The sequence below is a fragment of the Danio rerio genome, chromosome 3 (genome assembly GCF_049306965.1).
Source record: "Danio rerio strain Tuebingen ecotype United States chromosome 3, GRCz12tu, whole genome shotgun sequence".
In the NCBI taxonomy this organism is placed as follows: Eukaryota; Metazoa; Chordata; class Actinopteri; order Cypriniformes; family Danionidae; genus Danio; species Danio rerio.
Genome location: NC_133178.1, coordinates 31,970,785 through 31,982,564, shown reverse-complemented (window position 1 = coordinate 31,982,564; position 11,780 = coordinate 31,970,785). Strand labels below are relative to the sequence as shown.

The 11,780-nt window shown below is 36.1% G+C and overlaps 1 protein-coding gene across 2 annotated transcripts in view; it reads left to right on the top strand.

Moving 5' to 3' along the window:
- The window catches only part of rarab (retinoic acid receptor, alpha b), a 214,704-nt gene that overhangs the window by 104,666 nt on the left and 98,258 nt on the right, over positions 1-11,780 (top strand). The window lies entirely within an intron of this gene.

The following is an 11,780-nucleotide window of genomic DNA, read 5'->3' as shown; positions in this document are numbered from 1 at the left end:
ATTCAAATAAATAATTACCCATAAATGCATGCTAAATAAGTCACCTGAGGCTAATGGTGCAAGAGTTAAGGGGATAATTCTCCCAAAAATGACAATTCTGTCATCCTTTACTCTCTTTTTACTTGTAACCATTGACCTCCATAGTATATATTTTTCCTACTATTGATGTCATTGGTTGCAGGTTTTCAGCATTCTTCAAAGTATCTTCTTTTGTGTTTAACAGAATAAAGAAACTCATAAAGGTTTGAAAGCACTTGAGGGTGATTAAATAGTTCACTCAAAAATGGAAATATACTTTCTATGTCACTAATGGCAGTTCTCAACTAGAAAAAATATACTTTTAAATCTAAAAAATAATAGGGCTGGGCGATTAATCAAAAACTAATCGAAATCGACATTCAAAATCTATAATCAATCGAATTTTTCCAGGACAATTTTTTCAGTTACTTTCCCTAGCGTAGAGTCTGGTGACCCCGCTCTGTTAGCCACACTTTGCATCCACATCTGATCTCTGGTCAAGTAGGACGATAGACCCATTCTTGAGCCTTACTTTGCACTACATTGACGATGATTGGAAGCTGCGCTAGAGATGCCTTGAGGCGGCATATTTTCCATTACATTAAAATTATTATTTACATTAAAATATTTGTTTACATATGTAGAAAAATATTAGTTTCAGAATATGCAAGTGTTATTTTATTTAGAAGAGATGCTGCTTATTTTCTATTGTCTATTGATTCCAAAATAATAGCTATTTTTACTTTTTTATAAGAAAGTGAAATTTCAGTTGTTCAACATTGATGTTCCATAAATAATCATAGATGGTAGATAGTGTGCGTTTCATTCAATTATTATATTAAAATGTAGTAATGCACCATTCATTCAGAAATCTCTCACTTGTAATATGTGAGCACATTTACTGTACAAAACCTGTCAGTGAACAATGTGGGAACAAAATAAATAAATAAATCAAATAATCGTTCATTAATCGTAATTGACTTGAAATGTTCTGAGATTTTGGTTTTAGGGCAGATCACCCAGCACTATAATATCATAATAATTACTGCTAAATAAATACTAATATAAAAAGCTCTATGCACTATAATAACTGTAACTGTCATTGTGTTTACCTATCTTTATGCTTTGATTATTTGTGTTGTTTAAAAATTGCTTTGGATTAATACATATGCTAAGAGGTTAAATGATATGACATGTAAAAATAATAGACAATATAATTATACATTTGACTATCCTTATAATGTTTCCAAAAACTGTGATGCATGATTGCTCTAGCAGACTATGTGTGAAAATAATCATAACCCGGTAGATCTAGTTGACCGTTGTTGACTGTAAGTGCGCAAAAAACACTTTTTTTTTTTTTGGATATCCATGTAATCTGAAAGAATAGTCAAATAAGACTCACAAAGTAATGACCAACATCTATTTGTCATCTAGGAATACAAACTTATCACAGCTTCATATCGAAAACGGGTTTTCTTTGAGAGTCATGTTTGCTGAAATAGCCCATCAGAGGTTACTTTAGGTCAGAATCCACTCATTGACCCTCAAAACACTGAATGTTTGATTGATGGGATGTAATTGAATTAAATACGAGAATGTGGTTCACTGAATCACTGAAGCATGCACTACACTATATGTTTTACACAAATTACTGAAAAAAGCCAGTGTGGTATAACTGGTGTTTGGTATTTGCTGTACAAAAACCTATATAAATAAATGCGAGGTAAGAGTCAAATGCAATCCTGTGCAAAAAGATGCTTGAACTGCTGCCGTTTCATTATTTTGTTATTAAGAGGAAAATGCGCAGCAGAAATGTACTTATCTTACTCTCGCTCTTATCAGCATCAGGATGTTGACTGACAGTAAACCACAAGTCAAGGGTTACAAGCTTCGTTTTATCCCTAAATGTAGAGCAAAATATCACCTGATTAATTATGCAGCTATCAAATGAAGCGTCCAATATGATTACATTGCTTATTTTTGGCGCGAGGTGTCCATTTATGAGTTTACAGATCTTCTTGCTACAATGTAAATCAGTTCCTGCAGATGTGGTTACTGCTCTTGCTGTGTGTGTTTTACAATTTACCCACTGACCACATTAAGCCTCGGGAGGGCCTTGATTAAATGCTGTTGGAGCCCAGCTTTAATTTTTGAACAGCCACCACGGGACAGTTTTAAAATCGCGCCCTCGAAGAGAGTCTTTGAAATTTGGCTCTTTTATATCTTCTGAAAATCTCTTTCAGCCAAGCTTGCGCATGAATAAATGTATGAAATACACTCTGGATCAATATGCTAGAGTGGTTGACTATTTGAAGTCTTTGGTTCATTGTTGCTTTGGTTCTGGCAGATGTCTTTAAGCTCTGTTCCGCTAACATGGATTGAATTTGTTTATACACATGATCCTGCTGTTTCCAGGCCTTGATGTGTTGGATCTCATTGGTTTATTCAGGTTATCTCTGCTGTCTGTTGTTTGACCTGTTCTGTGCTTTAAGGTGCAGAAACCACTGGAATGTTCCTGGGCAAAAGTGAGATGCCATGGTGCCCTCAGTGCCTGGGGTTACGAACGTCCTCGTGTGAACTAGAACTGTGTGTCTGTTAGCTCGGGTCTGTTTGTGCATGAATGTTTGCATGTGAGCACTTGATGATTACTGAATGAAACAAAAACGTCTGGGTTCCTTGTAGGTGATGTAAAATAAGCAGTTGTAGGGTGGGGCTATACATTAATTTTATGTTTTTTTTTTTCTTTTGAGTTTTATCTATATGTTAATATTTAGTATTTAATATAGCTAGAATTTAAGATTTGAAATCTTAAATGAAAGATTTAATGGGTTGAACTCTTTTTGTGGTGCTTTCAAAATGTTGCTGTTTGTTTGTGTCTCAACCACTGGCACCTGTTTGTCTCAACCACCGTCAGCTGAACCTATGGAATTTTAGGTTTGGGTCAGGACTGCAGGTGGGACACACCTTGTTTGAGAAGAATCAAATTGAGCAATTACACAAATCAGTGCATCGGATTTTTACTGATTTACTGAAATGACTGTTTGCCTAAAACCGACTCTTATTTTATAGAAATAAAACAAACAGTTATGTCTCATTTGCTATGAAACAGCTCTTTTAAGTAATGATGCTGATCGCTAAGTTGTTAATTGATTTGTTTTGAAACTGACAGTTAAAACTTTGGATTTTTGCTTATTCTTTCATTTTCCTTCGGCTTAGTCCCTTTGTTTTTAAGAGACCATCACAGCGAAATGAGCCGCCAACTTATACTGCATATGTTTAACACAGTGGATGTCCTTCCAGCTGCAACCCAGTACTGGGAGTCATCCATACACACTCATTCACACACATACACTACGTACAGTTTAGTTTATTTAATTCACCTATATGGCACATATCTTTAGACTGTGGGGGAAATCACGTGAACACGGGGAGAGCGTGCAAACTCCACAGAGAAATGCCAACGGACCCTACTGTAACCACTGAGCCACTGTGTTGCCCTATTTTTGCTCATGCTCTTTAAAAAAAAAGTCTTTTTGAATGAAGACTCTAATGACTGAGATTCATACTTCCCCCCTCCCCTAGCAGGATTTTTGTCGGGAGAGCTATTTGAGAATTACAGTGGCAGACTTTCTATTATCAGAGTTTGTTACCATTCAGACACAACGCCTATATCCATGCTGCTGTGTTCGTGTTTGTGTTATGTGTAAAATCCTCCAGATTACCGGCAGGTTGGGCAAAAGACCTGCTGCACTGCTCTACTGTGTATTCAGACCCAGGGATTGAGAAAGAGAGAAGTCCTCCTTATTTAAAGTGTTTATATAAACATGATTATCTTTATAATGATATAACAAATTGTGGTTATGTGTTTATGAAATTACGAATAACAAATGTAGCAGGACATTAAATTATTTACGGTTTATTTCTTTGCATTTTAACTTTGTAAACTATAAAATTATGGGTCTCCTCATGCTTTGTGTCTCATTTTGTGAGCCAATTGACTCACTAAATGACTCGTTTGCTTCCCAATTTTTCCCCTGCTCTGCTGGCCACACCGACTCCTGCCTTTGCTCGCAGAGCTCCACGCCCATCAGAGCATTTTTGTGAAAAAATTTGAAGGTAGACTTGAACTTAAAGAGGGAGGTTTCATGGCCCTTTAATTGAAATGAGCCAAACAAACTCATGTTGTTTGTGTACTTTTGATGCTGCTATTCAAAAAATCTAACTGCAAAATCACTGCAATCAAAAGTTTTTAATCAACGACCATTTGAATCATATTCTTTTTGTTGTTGTTGCTAATATTGTTAAATAAAACTCCCAATTTGAGTTGACGCACAGTAATGAAGCACTGAAAAGTTTTAACATTACTGTTGTGTATCTCGAAACTATTCTATGGCACTGACACTTTTTTGTTTATGTCACAAAGTTATTTTTTGTTAGGACAGCTCATGCATACATTTCAGTCCAGGGTTACCTAGGAGTCTAGGATAGTTTAGCTCTGAAACCAGATGATAGTGTTATGGACATCAGTGATCAAATCAAATGTGAATTCAGTATTTTGCAAAGTAATTTTAGTTCATGTAAAATCATTTAAATGAATATTAAAAAAATTCCAAGCAATAATGTGATGATTAAGACACAAAGAAGGAAGATTTCTAGTCTTTTCTTCATCTCAAGTGAGATCTTTCCAGTCAAGCTTGCAGAAGGGAAGAGTTCTGGTGTTGTTCAGTGATATTGGCGGAGACGTTCCTGTCCTCTTCGCACCCTGCAGATGACAGTATGCAATATTTTGACTGTGAGTGGGAGCTCATCTCCAGTGTGATTCGCAACTGGTGCAGTGTCTGCTGGCATCCGCCGTAAGCAGTCAGTCAGTGGCAGCTCCCTCCTCCTGGGCCTGGAGATATTAATGTTCCTCTCTGCATAGTGCTATATGACCAACAAGCCTGTGACGCTCTCGGGGGCTAATTATTACACACCCCCTGCTGACTTGCGGAAAGACACCGCATGCCGTCAGGCCAGAAGATGTGCGCTACAAATATTTGGTGCCCCATGTGAGAAAAAGGGGTGGGGGGAACGCTGTTATTTGCTTCCAGAGGATGATGCAAAAGTTTACATGGGATTACTCTGGAAAACCTATTAGTCTAGGAGAGCGTATCACTGCGAAACCCATATAAGTGAGCTGGTTTGGCTTATAGCGGCATATTTGCATGAAGTCCAAATGAGAGGAAGCAGGTCGATGGGGTGCAGAGCATTTATTTATCGTCTTCCGCGAGAGACGGTTATATGTGGAATATGGATGGATGTGGAGGTGCATGTTATTGTCGAACTCTCCTAACTTGACTTAAACAGCCGCTAGAAGGGATCCCCAGGGTGCTTCTTGTCACTTGCTGTGCTGTAATGATGTGTCAACTGCCAGGCACACAATTCAAGCAGCTGGAAGGTGCGGTGATTAGATTCGGCTTCACTGGAGCTATGCGCATCTAGCAGACTTCCTCCTTACATTTGGGCATCTTAGTTAACTTGACATGATGATACTCAGTAATACAATGGGTTTTGAGGATGAACATGCTTGATATTGTTATCATGGGCTCTACATATTGGCATTTGAAAAGTTCAAAAAAAGGTGCTTTCTGAAAATTTCTACTAAAATGAGAATTTTTTTTCCTCAGGCTCCTCTGAGAAGGATCAGATATTTCACTTTCAATTAGGGTTGGGCGATATGGCAAAAATGTAATCACGATAATTACTTATATTGACCGATAATGATATATATTTCAATATAAGTTTTTAATGCTTCCAGATTTAAAAGAGTACCCAACAAAGACTAAAGCCACAAACTTAAAGGGTCCATCAAATGGCATAACATTTTCCGCCGATACATTTTTGGTGGCCAAAAATTCAGTAAATCTCTAATGTCAACACACTTTTACATTCCTATTGTTGCATATTTCTGCTGTGTGATTGGTTCTTAGATCAATATAGAGTAAAAAAGGCCAGAGCTTATCTTTGTTATTGACGTAAATTTCATCACGATTCAATATAATATTGTTTATTGGCCCAGCCCTACTTTAAATTCAATAAAAAATAACCTATTCATTAGTTCAAAATTGACATTTTTATTTCTTCGTTTAATATTTCAACTCTTAGAAAGTTCAATTCAATTCAATTCAGCTATATTTGTATAGCGCTTTTACAATGTAGATTGTGTCAAAGCAGCTTCACACAAATGGTCATAGTAACTGGATCAGTGTAGTTCAGTTTTTAGTGTTCAAGTTCAGTACAGTTCAGTTTAGCTCAGTTCAGTGTGATTTAATCATTACTGAGAGTTCAAACACTGAAGAGCAAATTTATCGATGCGTAGCTCAACCAATCCTGAACCATGCGAGGCAGTGGCGACAGCGGAGAGGGGAAAAAAAACTTCACCTGATGGAAGTGAAGAAAAAAAACCTAGAGAGAACCAGACTCAGTTGGGCACGACCATTTTAATTTCTCCGCTGGCCAAAAGTCCTGTGCAGAGCTTCAGTCACCGCGGTGGAGGCTGGAAGATGGCCTCAGCGAAGACTCGTCTGTCCCTGGAGCGTTGCTAGAATCAGACACATGTTCTCCACTCCCCATGACCATCAAAGTCTTTAAAGTCTTTTAAGAATATTCATACTGTTATAACCACAATGTCGTTCATCACAGCGCATTGTCCTGAATACTTACAGGATTATTTCACCCAAATATTAAAATTCTGTTATTATTTATTTTACTTTATTTATTCTGTTTTACTTTGTTCATCCTTGAAACACAAATTATCATATTTTATATGAAAGCTGAGAGCTCTTTGACTGTTTATAGGCATCAAGGGTCCTGAGATGTTCAAAGTCCAAATTGTCAAAAGATTTCATGTGATTTTAGTGGATCAGATGTAACCACTGATACGAAGTTCCAAGAACACTTTAGTGCAAAAAAAAAAAAAAAAACTGTAAAGATGACTTTGAATGCTCATGTCCTCTCTTCAGCTGCATCAGGTCCCAGTACACATTTATTACTGGCAATACAAAGCTTGAATATTGCAGTACCTCTAATGGCAAAATGTTGTAATAACAGTAGTAAATGTGCACCCTAAAGACCTGACGAGGAAAAGAAAGCATTGACAATCAAATTCATTCTTACAGGGGGTTTTGGCACACAAAAGTCTTCTTGTAACTTACAAAATTGTTTATCTGAATTAATACTGACAATTGAGCATGCAGTGCATCGTTATTGCATCACTTTATGAATATTGAACCAAATCATTGACATAACTGTATTTTTACTGAACTCTGAAACTAGTGTAGGTTCACAGCTCTTGTTAACACTTTAACTAGCATTTACAAATGGAGTCTTTTGTAATTTAATTCAAATGGCAATTGATTGTATTTATTAATAGTGATGTTCCTTCCTTAATCAATGCTTAGTAATGGTTGTATTGGAGAGGGCTCATAACCAATAAGGTTAAATTATATTTTAACTAACTGTAATTTTTAACTAACATTATTTTACTATTTCTCACTGTTGATGCAATTTATAATGTTGTGCTAATTAACATTTACTAATAAGCTTAATTCAGTGTATGTGTTTTATTTTACCATTATTTTATGTTTATATTTTCGTTTTGTTTATTTATTTTCTTTTTATTACTAATATTATGGCTAATATTTATTAATAATATATTTTATTTATGAATATTACTCTGTAAAACCCAAAAAGTTAAAGTAACTCAAACCATTTGAGGAAACCGATTGCAACAAACCATTAAAGTTCAAACAATAATCCTAATGAGTACTGTAAACTTAATCCATTTGAGTAAACAGAGCAATTTGAGCACAGTAAAACCCAATAAATGAAGAGAACTCAAACCAACTGTTTTGTAACACCCAAAAAGTTAAGGCAACTCAAACCGTTTGAGAAAAACCGAATGCTACAAACTATTTGAGTTAAAAACTTACTCCATTTAAGTCAAAGTAATGAGGTATTTAATTAACTCATTACCTTCAACACTGAGTTCAGAACTCTTTTCAAATGAGTAGAATTAACTTTCAGTCAATTTTGAGTTGATTACACTCATTTTATTTGATTAAGTTGACTGTTGGGTTTTACAGTGTATACATGGACAGTCTTTCTTTCACATTGCATTGTTAAAATAGACATTGTCTGTTGGTTTGTTTCAATGTGTTTTGTGATTAATAGTTAAAATGTTAATAAAAATTTTCAATAAAAAACATCTAATAATAAGACATTTAATATGAAGTAACCTGTTGTACTTCATGATCCTTTTTTAGTTTTTTTCGAGCAGTTTATTTCTCTGAAGATTTGAATAAAATACAGCCATACACAAGTTGTTTTTGTTAAATATTTTAGAGGAACTCTTTATTGGCAGCTTATATCAAAATTATGATAATACTTTACAGTACATCATGATAAAAGCTTCAGTAATTATCACTATAAGACAGCTAATTTGATACCATCGTGTGCCTCTAGTGAACATGATGTGTGATAGTTTCAGTTCTGTTTCTAGAAAGGAAGTGGGGAAGATGGACCTCTACCCTCCTTATTGAGATTGAAAGTGATTTTTAACTCTGATGTTCATGTATGTACAAAGTTTATTAGTTTTGACACTTCAGTTATGAATTTCACAGGCTTGCATTTGAAAAAAAGCAAGTGGCCAGCATTTGCAAAGTGTGAATGAGGTGTGACACGAAAGGCTCAGATCTTTTTGAACACACCACCACACTGGTCTGGTAGGCTCTATAAAGTCTCAAGTGGATTTCAATAGTGTCTTCTAGCAGATGTAGAGTATTTTACAGTTCAGTGCACTACACTACACAAACTGTGCTTTACGATTGCTTGAGTTGGTGACATTTCCAGCAGTGTCTTGTCGTAAGAGATTGCTAAAATTTATTTAAGAACACTTTCTTAATTTATTTATTGGTTTAATAGTTATTACAGTATTTGTACGTGTAAATTAGGATAATACTTTAATGTAATTCAGTGCAACTCTGACTGACCACCATTAAAGGGATAGTTCACCTAAAAAGGAAGATTCTGTCACCATTCACTCCACTTTAGTTGTAACAAACCTATGAGTTTCTTTCTTCTGTTGAACACAAAAGAAGATATTTAAAAAAATGTTGGTAACCTGTAACCATTGACTTCCATAAAATAAAATGTAAAAAATTCCTACTATTTCTACCTACTACTATTTTCCTACTGTGGAAGTCAGTGGTTCCAGATTTTCAGTTTTGTTCAACAGAAGAAAGGAACTCATAAAGGTTTGGAACCACTTAAGGATGAGTAAATACATTTTAATTTTTGTATGAAATGTCCAAGGCTTGACATTAACACCCGCCAACCCACTAAATGTGTGTAGAGTTCAGCTATGGTTGGTTAGACAGTCACTCCCACTATAGCCACTTTGGCTGGTTTAAGATCATTTTTAGGGTGCTTCACACCAGCACTTTAGGTCTGCACCCGGGTTTGTTTGCAGACCATGGTATGTTTAGCTAGTGTGAACGTGTCTTCCGTACTCTGGTCTGGTCCACTTCTGGTATGAATGCGATTGTACCAAATAACAAAAATGAACCGCCAACTGTACAACAAACTATCGTTTTCATAACGTTCATTCATGTGTGGGTGTGTCTGTGTATCACGTAGTGTACCTTTGTGACAAGCGGGACTGAGCCAGCACAAACACAGTGATAATGTCTCCTCCAAAAACAGCTTCTACAGACATTGCGTGATGTTTAGAACGTTTATAACATTTTTGCGGCAGATGGACGCGAATCGCTTTCTGTATGTCCAAAACCAAAAGATTCAGTAAAAGCAGAATGGCCGTGATGTGTGGACGTCTTTTCATTTAGACTCTTTGCTTTCATGGCCATCACCTAGCAACAGCCGTACACACAACGGCAGCTCAATGACGCAAACGTACCGGGGTTCAACATGAAAAAAGACAGTATAAGATTCTGATGGTATAATCACCTTGGATAAAAATATCACGGTTTCAAGGTATCACAGTATTGTGACTACTGCTCTAAAATATGTTCTTTTTTAAATGTCTGGGTAAAACACAACAAATTTATTCCCCTTCAAAAACAATACATTTATTTTGAGAAACATTTATAATATTTTGTAACAGTAAACATGTCAGGCTAAATAATTTAAATGAATGATTGACTTCTGCTGTCTTCATTAGTTTCAAAAACACAGATTTCTTTGTAATTTAAAACAGCATCTTTGGATATCTCTTCTGCTGGAGATACTGTCGTCCTAAAAAACGAAAAAAAAAGTAAATAAAAGATATTACACATACCTTAGGAATGGTATTACAGAACATTTTGACTTTTTTTTCAAAACGTGGTATACCTTGATAACTGTATTTGTCCCATGCCTAGTATGAACACAAACCAACCGAGAAGGTGGCAAGGGGGAACAATGGAACTTGGGTATGGTCCAGGCAATTAAACCAAGTGTGAAAGCACCCTTAATTTGTTTTTGTTTTTTTGTTGTTTTTTTTTTAAAGCAGAGTTTAACAATAAGGATTGCCCTATGAGGCGCAAGCCTGAGATGACAGTAATAACTGTGTCTGCACGATGAGACACAGACTATCCTGACACACTGACAAGGGCTTCAGTGTCAAGCCTGATTTCAGGGGATTTGATATGCGCAACTGTTTCAAAGTGAAACAGTTCAATGCGCAAAGCACCCGTGCCTGGTAACGTAACTGGTCTGATTGGTTCTCTTTTAAATAGACTGGTCAAAAATCAACGCTATATTTAAGCCACATATTTGCTGCTTTCAAAAGCTCCAGATTTATTTAAAGGTCTTTTTGTAAGCAGCAGGTTGCTTTCGCTTTAACCTTTAAAGTGATTATTCTTTTATTACCTGCTTTCTTTTGCTTTTTCGGCTTAAAATGTTATTTATTTATTTATTTATTTATTTATTTATTTATTTATTTACTTTGGTGTGGCTAGAGAAAAATTTGGTAAATCGGTTGGTTGAGCCCTGAAAAGTCATGTTGAATTAAAACTAATTGCAATGCGACACTATGAAACCACAAACCATTTTCTCATGTTCATTGAACAAGCTCATACACAATAAAAAAAAATAGTGAAATGAATAAAAATAACACACAATCTAAATCAAGTTCTTGTAGCAGGCTAAAGTCAGATGTTATGCATATAAAATATATTTTCTTAACAACAAAATTGTGGCTAGTGAAAATGGCGAGTGGCTAGTAATTTTGATAAACAGTGGCTGGTGATCAAAAGAAGGTTAATGTCAAGCTCTGGAACTATGCCTTTAAGATATTGACACACACATATGCTACTAAATGACACTTGAGTCTGCTAGCTTCTGTTATCATGTCATGTGTTCCTCGCAGTCTCCACCAGTGTTAGCGCTACGGCTAATGAAGTGTTAGCATGATCAGACCTGCCAGGCATTGTGTTCTGCCTGCTCCTCCAGACATCTTTCAGCAAATCTGGGCTTCAGTGTCTTTTGTTTCACTTAGTATGGCCTCAATCCCTGTTAGCTTCGTTTCATCAGACTCAAAGTTGTATTCTGCCACCAGCCCCCCGAAGCGCTGCTTGAGTTATATATAGAGTGCAGTTTAATGCCACAGAGTGGTTAGCATCAGCTCCCATGCTAACCCATGCCCGCTTCCCTCCAGGAGGAGAAAACACAGAAATATTCAAAGCACTGGAACTGTGCTCCGTTCTGTAGGGAAATGAAGACGA